This window comes from Belonocnema kinseyi, chromosome 1, assembly GCF_010883055.1.
Source record: "Belonocnema kinseyi isolate 2016_QV_RU_SX_M_011 chromosome 1, B_treatae_v1, whole genome shotgun sequence".
Classification (NCBI taxonomy): Eukaryota; Metazoa; Arthropoda; class Insecta; order Hymenoptera; family Cynipidae; genus Belonocnema; species Belonocnema kinseyi.
In genome coordinates, this window is record NC_046657.1 from 53,984,188 (window position 1) to 53,992,600 (window position 8,413).

Genomic DNA, 8,413 nt, shown 5'->3' on the forward strand with positions numbered 1-8,413 from the left:
CTCGACACCTTGACAAATGTAATTCCATGTAGAAACATGCGTTTAAATAAAATATTTTACCAAAAAAGTTACCCACGCTTTAACTTGACAGACTGTATGTCTGTCTGTCTGTCTGTTTGTCTGTTTGTATGTCTGTCTGTATATCTGTCTGCAGCATTTACAAAATTACAAAAAACACAGTTTTCTTGAAAAATCAAAAATTCTAATTTTGTCAGCATAAAAAGTAATGGAAATCCAAAATTTACATTTTTTTATGCAACAGGGATTCTTTTCAGGCTATTAGCGAGTGAGAGCGTAGCACTTCCAAGAGCGCCGCTAATAAGGACGATTATTTTAACAGAATATTGCGCATACAATCGTTGCACCTCCCTCATTAGGTCTCTATACAATTGTCGAGCATAGAAAGTTCCATTATATGCGGCACTTCTCATTCTCGACAATCAACTCGATTTCCCTAGGAGAATTTAGAGGAGCGATATTTAGGTTAATGCCGTAAGAGTGACAGAGATATTCTTAGTGCCGCATGGTGCCTTTGGATGAAGGTCGTTCCCGCATGAGTTGAACAACTAGATAGCATATGAACTAAATGCTCGGGGTGCGCATGGCACACCCTGCAGCTATCATAAGGAATGTCTTGGCTCAAAATGAGGCGACGGTTTGTTAAGGTGGAAATGACACCGTCTTGGAATGACAAAATAAAACCCTCCGCACCAGACCTTAATGCGGCATTGTGGCACGCCCAGGCATGTATAAGTATCGCCAGCGCAAAGGTGTCGTAGAGTTTTGTCGACGATATAAGGGTCTAAAGAGATGCTATTGATCTTACCTCGATTCAAATAAGCCTTGGCGCATTTGTCTAACCCAAATTTATTCCAATTTCCTTAGTATATCGTTCCACAATCCATTGAGCTAGATTTAGTTGCTCTTCGTTTTTAGCATAGATTTTAAGAAGGGGCTTACATAGCCCCTTTTTTGGAGTAGTTCGGCATGGTTTTGCAGACGTTCATGCCAAAAGTGCAATAGCCCAAGGGACTTTCTCGCACCACAGAGCATGCAGCCGAGTCATATAACTCCGTTCAGAGGCCTCACTCGCATTGTAGCCCTCTAGCATGTCGTAATTCAGTCGCCTCGTCCACCTAAAGATCCCAAGATTCCGCCGATCCATCCCATTAAATCCATCTTCATTGGCTCCCTCGGCTCTAGAGTGGTCGGCATTGTTGGCCGACCCATTGTCGGGAGCCCTGCGCATTCTGTTGTTTTGAACCGCATTTAGTGCAACTATAACGTAGACATATTTATGAGTCAAGAAAGAAATTTTTTTAAATAATACACTCTAATTTCTCGAAAATTCAACTACTTGCGGTTTGGACCTAAATTTTTTTTTACGTTAATTGCTTTGTTAAAAAATGTATGACTTTAATTTATTACACGAATGCTTCAAAAATATTATCTTTTCGTGAAAAATCAATTTTTATAATAAAAATTTAACTACACCAGTAACAAATGTCATTAGAAGACTGCAAATACTAATTTTTTGGTTTAGTGTTAGCTTTTTACGAAAATTTCAACTATTCTATTTTTGGTTGAAATTTTTTCTTGTTTGGAATTTAAAAAAAAGATTGAAAATAATAAATTTGTTGAAAGAATTTTTTAATGAGAAATAGATACTCTCTTTAAATATAAATTATTACATGGCTTACATAACTTGAAAGGCTGGGTCAAAATAATCATGGTACTGGTTAAAGTGGCCTTGTGCTGAAAGCTGATTTTGCTATCGGCCCTGATAGGTTCTCTCTTGAAACACACACTTATGCTACTCGATAGGCTGAATCATTAGGCCTTGTGGCTGCAGCTCCTCTTGGCGCTGGTTAAAAAGCGTTTGTTCTGGATGTTGATTTTGCTATTAACCTTGATAGGTCGCGTCTTAAACCACACGTTAATGCTGCTCGATAGGTTGATTCATTAGGCCTTGTGACTGCTGCTTCTCTTGGCTCTGGGTAAAAAGCGCTTGTTCTTGGTGTTGATTTTGCCATTGGTCCTCCATAGTTCGCGTCTTGAACCACAAGTTCGCCTCCTCGATAGCCTGATTCATGAAGTCTTGCGGCTCAAGTTACTCTTCGTGCTGGATAAAGAGGACTCCTGCTGGGAGCTGATTCTGACATCGGCCCTAATAGCTCCTGTCTTGGACCACACGTTTATGCTGCTCGATACCCTGATTTATTAAGCCTTGTGGCAGCAGCTGCTCTTGACTCCGGTTGAAAAGCGCTTGTTCAAGAAGTAGATTTTGCCATTGGCGCTGATAGGTCGCGTTTTGAAGCACACGTTTATCCTGCTCGATAGCCAGATTCGTGAAGGCTTTTGGCTGTAGCTGCTCTTGACGCTGGTTAAAAAGCGCTTGTTCTAGAAGTTTATTTTGCCCTGATAGGTAGCGCCTTGGACCACACATTTTCTGCTCGATACCCTGATTTATTAGGCCTTATGGCTGCAACTGCTCTTGGCCCTGGTTGAAGAGTCCTTAAGCTAGAACTTAAATCGGCCCTTGACCTCGACAGGTTGCGTCTTTCGTCAGAAGTTTATGCTTCACCACGTTATGCGCGATGGGTATCTCTCAGCGCTGATTGATGATGCCTTCTTGTGCCTTGTGTGGCGACTGCCCTTGGCCCTGATTGCATACGTCTTGCACTGGTCTCTGCTGCTCGTTGGCCTGATTGACCACGTCTTTTGCAATAGCTTTATCTTGGTGTTCATTAATGACGCCTTGTTGCGACTTGTGGTGCTGCTGCCCTTGGCTCTAACTGAACACGTCTTTTAGTCATCTAATATCAAGAAAAATATGTCAAGTGGACTCTGAACAATTGTACTTATTATGTTTTATTTCCAAATCTTGAAGCAATGTTTAATTCATTTTTAGTTTGCAGCTTTCCGAATATGGCCTGCCCAAATCAATAATTCCTTGTGCTTAAGTTTATAGGTAGAATATGTGGAAGAAGAGTGCGAAAAATATTGAAAATTTCCTCATTTATTTTAAAGTTTTACAGTTTATTGACAGTTCTAGTATTTTATACTTTGTATTAAACATGATATCTATACGGCGAAAAAATTGAGCTGTGACAGGGATATTATTCCTTATTAGGGCTAAACATTTAGCTGAAAGCGAAAGAAGGAATTTAGAAAAATTCCTGGATCAGGGAAATAAATATCCTTGACCATTTTCCATATACCAGGGATATCGTATAATCAAACCCCCAATAAGTATAGTTCTAAGGAGCACATTAAGAATAGGTGTCTAATGGAACTATGTAAAGAGCGCTGGTGCGTTATGGGAACAGCGAAATAAAATGACGGCGGTCTAATCGGGAGCAGTGACAGTTCAGCTTTACTTTGGACAATTGAACGCTTCTTACCGCTTAAAATGTGTGCAAATGTTAATATTAAGTAGAGTTTGTGATGCGGTAATAATAATTTACAAGTGTTTCGATCTTCGGCGTTAACTATATGGAAATATCAAACAACGCGATAAACACAAAAAACTTTACCTCAAAATGTATCATACGGATGTCAGGGAAATTCATTTTCGCGATACCAGGCGAAAAATTGACTACTGTAAGTTAACATATTTCTATAACAACTAAATTTTTTTGTACTCTAAATATAATAAAATTATACATAACACAGGCCTGCAAATAATGAGGTCGTGTCAGTTGTTGGAAAGTGGAGGGTCATTTCCGAAGTAATTTTTAACGTAGGATCCATATCCGGGGTCAGAATTGGCCCATCAGGTCAGGATTTTAGGATATTTCAGGTTATGTAGCCACAAAATGGCGTTTTTTGCTACATTTGAGGTTATGTACATAAGATACCAAATTTTTTGTTGATTTTCTCTTTAGTTGTATCATATTATATTGTGTTAATTTGAAATTACGAGATATGTCCCATTACGTCTTGAGGATTTGCTTGAAAACCCCTAGGCAAACATGGATTTGTTGTCGGAAAGTAGAGGGTCATTTCCGAAGTCATTTTTTACGCAGAATCCGAATCGGGCGACAAAATTGGCCCATCACGTCAGGATTTTAATACATTTTAGGTTATGTACCCAAAAAATGGCGTTTTGGCCACATTTGAGGTTATGTACAAAAGGCACAAAATTGTTTGGAATTTGAACAACGCCGAACATCCCCAAGCACAATTTTCAAGAAAAAACACCCAGTGGAAAATTTTTGCCTCAAAGTATTTAAAGAAAATCTTCAAGACATAATGGGACATATCTCGTAATTTTAAATTGGCGTGACTTGGTAAAGAAAAATGGTAATTGAGTTATGGTAATAGGTAATAGGTTATTTCAAAACCAGTAGAATTTTATGAAAGATTTGATTTTGGTCTGCAATCGCAAATACTTGATGTGCAAAATCAATTTGAAAAATCACACCACACGGAGAAAACGATATCGCATGAATAGCAATATATATCGTAATTCCTGCACTATAAATCGTAATTATCGCATTATAATAGCGTAAAATCGTGATATCGTTGATTGCAAGATTTTAGATTATATTATTATTTAATTACATATACAATACGATTTGGAATCAGTTCAAAATTTAAGAATTTCTAAATTTTAATGTTAAAAATTAAACTGTTTCAATACGAAAGTCTTCGTGGTTAAACAAATGTAAAAGCCAGATTGAAAGTTCGTAAACTCTTTCAATTTCAAAAATAAATTAAAAATATTTAATATTAAGGGAATTTAAAGTTTTTAAACATTGTTTCAATCCACAATTGAAAGATTTGAAAATTTTCCATTAAGAAAAAGAACAATTTCTTCATATTTAGAAATGCTTGACAGTTCGATATAGTGGTATAAATAAGTATTGAACACGTATTATTCCTAATAAACGTTCGATTAAGTTGAAGACATATTTAGAATTATTGAGAAATACATTAAAATCTGAAATAATTTAAACGATATTTGAAACAAAGCATAGTTTTTTGCAGTCTTCGAACACAAAATTAATACTGTTTTCTTTATCATGAAAGGCTTCAAAGAAGAAAAATTGAGAATGGTTTTTTCTTTAAAAAAAATTAATCGTTAGAGAATATTTAAAAAGTGTTTTGAAAAATGCCTAAATTGTCAGAAGAGAAGCGGAAAGATTTTAAGGGCATTTTTTTAATTTTACAAGATTTTTTATAAAACTTTAGGAAAAATTCGACTCATTTCAAAAGAAGTTTAAAAGTACTTTAAAAACTTTCAAACAATTTGAAATTTAAAAGAATGTAAAAAACGTGTCGATTTTTAAGATTTTAAAAGAAAAGTAATGTTTATAAAAATAAAATAATAAAATAAAAAATGTTCGCAAACCGGGAAAAAGCCGGAATATTACTACAAAAATTTGCATTGATTAAAACAGCCACTTATTTCTCCTTTTCTTTATACTTCTCGCTTCTTAAAAAATTCCAAACAATATAAATTTTATTAAGAACATGATAGCTTAGTGAAACAAACTTAAACTTTACAACAAATAACTCACCTTTAACAGTATATGTATATATATATTCAAGTATGGTTTCTCTCCTTTTTAAACTCGTTCGTCCCTGTCCAATAAGCCTAAATACTCGAAAAAGTTCCACTTTTCGTCTCTTTAGAAAACTCTATGGAGCAATAACTTCCTCCACTAATCGCGTTAAACCGTTGAAAAACACCAACCAAGGCATCATCTCATTGATTATAAGGAGAATTGCAAATTTGATACGATCTCATATTCACAACTGAATTGTACAGCATTACAAATTTTTTGACTGCTTATACACGCAGAGGGATCTCAAGATATTAATTCAAGGTAGAGTGTGATCTCAGGGCTACAAATTTTTTTACTGCTTATACACGTAGAGGGATCTCAAGATATTAATTCAAGGTAGAGTGTGATCTCAGGGCTACAAATTTTACGTGCTGTGAAGTCTCAGACTCTATGATCTAAAAGTATAGAATCCGAGACCTGTGATCAAAGGAGTGTGGCCTAATGTCTGAAACTTGGAGACCTATGCTTTAAAAGCAAGGTTTCCGAGATCTAAGTTTTCGCCAAAATTAATATCCAATATTCTAAACGATTATTTTAATCGAGGGTGAATCCTAGGTTCATTAGTATAGTCGCGGACTCTTCTAAATTGCAGACGGACGCTGGCGCCACCAACCTTAGTGTAGTTCAGACCCAAGTAAATGATGGGGAAGAGAGGGTCATCACGTTTGTTAATAGGACTCCTTTAACCGCAGAGAGAAATTCTACCGTCAAGGAACGCGAATGTCTGGCCGTCGTTTGGGGAAACCAAAAATTTCGTCAATATTTTGAAGGATTTTACTATGTTTCAGAGTAACCACGGACTGTAGTAGTTTATGGTGGTTAAATAACCTAAAGAACCCGACAGGTCGACTCACGAGATGGGGTTTAGACTTGCAAGGTGAAAAAGTTGCTTTACATTAGGTCCCAGGCGCGTTGTCGAGATTGACTGAGGAATATCAGATCTCTATATCCAGTATGGACGAGACGGAAGATCCTTGGTATTTGCGCCGTGTGCAGGCGGTCCAGCATCGGCCAACAATTTTTCCTGATCAAAAAGTGAAAAATGGAATGCACTTTCGTCATGAGATAAATGTGGCAATGGATCCCATCTTGACCCATTTAGAGGCATGGAAACTGGTTCTCCCAACAGAACTTAGGTCCCGGGTATTACGGGAAGCTCATGTAGAGCACCAAGCCGGCCACTTATGGAACGAGAAAACCTAGCAAAGTATAGCCCCTGAGGTGATTCATACCGATAATGGTACTATATTCGCAAACACATTGAAATAGCAAATGTGTCGAAACATTGGTCAACTGGGTTTTGAAAACTATGATTATCTCATTCCTGCATAATAACCACCAGGATTGGGATGTGCACTTACCGGAGTGTAGGTTCGCGTACAACTCGACTCTACATGGTACCTTTAAGGTGTCCTTAGCGTTCTTGAATTTTAAACGAAACCCCCTTCCCTACAAGACTATGCGTAAGGATAGTAAGGAAATCTATTTTCCAAGTTGAAGGGCCCGTTTAAGATTAAGTGTCTTCTCTTTCCGGTTGTATGTATATACGTTAGTAAACTATAACGGGAAGTTTGTAGGGAAGGAACACGTGCGGAATCTGAAGCTTTTCGGCGCAGTAAACGGTTTCATTGCCGAGAGTATATAGAGGGATTCGGGTATGTTGTTATAGAGACGCGATGCGCCGACGAGACGAGAGAAAGTGGCCTTAGTTGCAGCCCAAACATCGGTGGGTACCCCCTTTATGGCCCAGTCAGCAAACCATCCTGCCGTAACCATGGAGTAACTGCATCCACAATCACCGAGCAGAGCCCGAGCGAAGCAGTACCAAAGATCAACAGCTTCCAAAACCACCCAAACAACTTGGCTCGAAGCCTCCCGTTCTGTGATCCTCCTCGATCGGATACACCTTTGAAGTCTACACGGTTCCAGGATCCGCGCGAGCTTGTAGCTTTCCAGCTGGACCATCAGTTCGACAAGAGGGTAGACTGGAAAATTAATACTAAAATATTTTGAAGACTTTCAAAACCCTTCATATTATTGTAACTATTTAATAATTTTTTCGAATACATATAATTTATCTGAACAATATTTTTAAAGAATTTAAGACAATTCAGAAATAGGTATAGACTTAAACTAAAATAGATATTCGCGAAGAAAAAGTATCGTACAATAATATCCCAAAACCTCAGCATTGAAACAAAGCGCAATATGATAACGTACAAGCAGGTTCCGGAGTTTTGTACGATAATATAATGTACTAACATCATTTGGTCACTACTAGAATCCTCATATATACAATATAACAAAATAATAATATAATGTAAAATCTTGCGATGTACAATAACACGATTTTATGCTACTATAAAACGACAATTACAATATATAGCGCAGGAATTACAGTATATATTGCAAATCATGCTAATTCGTTTTCTCCATGTTGAAAGAAAAGTTTCTACTGTGATCTTTTTATTTTTGAAAGTGACTAAGAAGTGATTTGAGGACAAAAAAGTTACTAACAGTGACTGTGTGGCAGCCCCGATTATTTAGCTTACAGTTTCTTTTTACAGAAATTCCCGGACTTTTACTTTTTTTCCAAATGCCTGCCTCTAGAAAGCTTTAATTTTAATATACTTTTTTTTATAATGTAGGGTACAATAGGGGTTATGGGAACCGGACTGTAAGGCCTACCTACACTAATTTAAATTCATTTGTCTTGACGAAACTTGTTTATTTTGAGGTTTAGCTGAGGCCACAAGGATATCTATAGGTGCAGTTGTTTCAATTCTACATGAAAAATTAGGCATGAAAAAGCTATCGGCAAGATGGGTGCCGCGTTTGCT